We start from the raw sequence: 2,928 nt of genomic DNA, 5'->3' as shown, positions 1-2,928 counted from the left end.
AATTGCTTGGTTTTTGTTTAATTTTCAAAACTCTGACAAAACCCTGTTTGCATGGGAAATCCTATAAAGAATCAATAACTAAGATCTCATTTTATTGAAAAGAGTTGTACAGGAAAAGAAACCATCAGCACAGTGAAAAGACAATCCAGAGAGTAGGGAAAAATCTAACCGGTTATTCCTCAAAGAACTAATATCTAGAACATATAAAAAATGAAAAATATCAGACCTGGCAAATTTAAAGACCCAGTCCAAAAATGGCCATCTGAGATGAGTACATACTTCTGAGATAAAGAAGTACAAGTGGCAAATAAATACACGAAAAGATGTTCCATATCACTGGTCATTTGAGAGATGCAAATTAAAATAATGCTGAGATTTCACCTCACCCCAGAAGAATGGCTATTATCAAGAAATCAACCAATAACAAATGCTGGAGAGGCTGTGGGAAAAAAGGAACCCTTCTGCACTGTTGGCGGGAGTATAGACTGGTGAAACCATCCTGAAAATCAGTATGAAGATTCCTCAAAAAACTAGGACTAGAGGTCTGATTTGACCCAGGTATTCCCCTTCTTGGCATCTTCTCAAAAGAACTGAAGGCATCATACCACACGGACCCATGCGCACTCGTGTTTCTAGCTGTGCAGTGTTTCATAGCTAAATCTCGGAAACAACCCAAATGCCCATCAACTGATAAATGGATAAAAATTACGTGTTTTTATACAAAGTTGTTCTACTCAGCCATAAAGAAGGATAAATATGAGATATTTCTAGGTAAATGTATGCACCTTGAGACCATACTTTTTTTTTCTTTTTTTTTTTATTTAGTACAGCGTCTACAGGGTCCACAGGGTCTCCTTACGTAGATCCAACTCATAGTGCTCCTCCCGTGTTCAGCCTTCCAAGAGCTGGGATCACAGGCCCGCACCACCACGCCGTCATCACAGAGCGCCCTGGGGGAAGGGCTGGCACCTCACGCCGGGAGTCAAATCCTGGCCACTGAGTTGAGACATATTCTTAAGTGAAATAAATCACGCGTGTGTGTAAATATCACACCATCTCTCTGGTGTGAGAAGCTGAAAATGCAAATAAGCACAAAGTTGTGTAATAGATATTATGAAATGAGAAGAAATTGTTCAAAAGGAAAGGGGAACTTGGGAGGAAGGAGGTGGAAAGGAAGGAAGGAAAAAGGAAAAAGCGAGAAAAGGAAGATAAAATGGAAACAAAGCTTTGTAACTAGAGAGGATGAGAGTGGCTGAAGGGAGGGGAGGGGAGTAGGAGAGGAATCAAGGTGTATTGCGTACAGACACAAATTTCCTGCGGTGAGTGTCACCATTCTGTGTATCTACATTGTACCAATAAGCTTAATGAAAAAAATATATATGACAAACCCCCCTGTGTTATTTAAGAAATGTGCATTGAAACAGATCATATCTATTGAAACAAAAAACATTTTAGGTGGAGGATATAGCTCAGTGGCATAAGCGGCTGCCGCCAAGCACAAGGTGGAGAGTTTGATCCCCAGTACTGCAAAGAAAAAAAAATATGGGACCACCTTCACCTGTGGCCTGTGACAGGCTAACTTGTAGAAGCATCATTATGCAGCTTTACGTGAGTGTAGTGTGGAAACTTCAGTACTCTCTTATTAGAAACAAAATAACTGCTGTGTCAGATTTTGTTATGTTATTATGGCTCGTGTCTAGGTGTGCCCCCAAAGCCTCATGCAGTCCTAGGTGGGCGGTTCAAAGGTCGCTGGACTAGGGTGTGTGGTTCTTGGATTAGGGGTGTGATGTTGGGATTTCAGGTGCCCCAGTCTGGGTGTGGGGGCACCACCCAAATGGCAGGTAGCCTGGATGGAACACAGAGGGCCCCAAGGAGCAGCCTGCTGCGTTCCTTCTCTGCCGCCTCCTGCGCGCCCTGCTGTACCATGGACGGTTTCTCCCGTGATGCCTGCGCTGTGCGCCTTGCCTTGGAACCAGTCAGCTACACACTAAAAGCTGTACAGACTACGAGGCGAATAAAGCTTTCCGGCTCTAGCTTTGGGTGCCCATATTCTGTCTCAGAAAGGAGAAATGTAACAAGGCCATGCAACAGGTGGCTGCTTGCGCTCGTTGGGCTGGAGCTGCGGCCCCCTCTTAAAAACAATGTTAATAAAAGCGCAGCCGCGTCTGGCACCAGGTGCCTGCTATGCCGCAGAGCCCCAGCCTCCTACGCAGCCCGCTGGTCTCCCTGTGTATGCTAAGAGGCTTCCAGCTTGGACAAGGGGCGTCCACGGTGATCGAGGTCAGCCTTACATCTCGGATGTGTGCGTGGCATTTATCGAGCCAGGATGTAAACTGAGAATAAATTAATTTAGCAGCACCAGTTGGGCTCTTGTCCAGGGCCAAGCTCCGTGCTGCTCGCGGCCCTGCCGCTGTGGACTGCGCTGCGTTCAAGTGAGGCACTGTCTCCCCATCTGCCTTAGAGGGACACGTGGTCGGTGGCACCCGGAGCCCTGGCGGGGCTGTCACTCTGCGGGGTCCGGGATCAGGGGAGCCCTAGGAAGTCTCTCTGCTATGCAGAGCAGAATGAAGACGGGCATCAGCGGAGGTCCAGCGTTGGGGCGGGGGTCCGGGGTTGCGCACCCCACGTCGGACACCTGGGGCCATCGGTCGGGAGAGAGGCGTCGCTAACCCCTCGTCCTCGGCCCTGCCTGTCCAGCGGCCCGGCTATGCGAGAGCTAGGCTGCTTGGCCTCACGGCTGTGCGCGGAGCCTCTGGGTCGCCGCTCCCCGGTCCCCGCCCCCCGGGCGCCGCATGCAAATCCGGCTCCAGGAAGTGGACGGGACCTCGCCGCCCGCGCCTCTCAGTCCGTCCGTCTGTCCGTGCGGCCGCGGCGCTGCAGCCCGCGTCGGCGAGGCAGCCGCTCCGCCCGGTCCGGTCCGATCCGGTC

Source organism: Octodon degus, unplaced genomic scaffold, assembly GCF_000260255.1.
Source record: "Octodon degus isolate 3935 unplaced genomic scaffold, OctDeg1.0 scaffold00054, whole genome shotgun sequence".
NCBI lineage: Eukaryota > Metazoa > Chordata > Mammalia > Rodentia > Octodontidae > Octodon > Octodon degus.
This window is presented reverse-complemented; position numbering follows the sequence as displayed.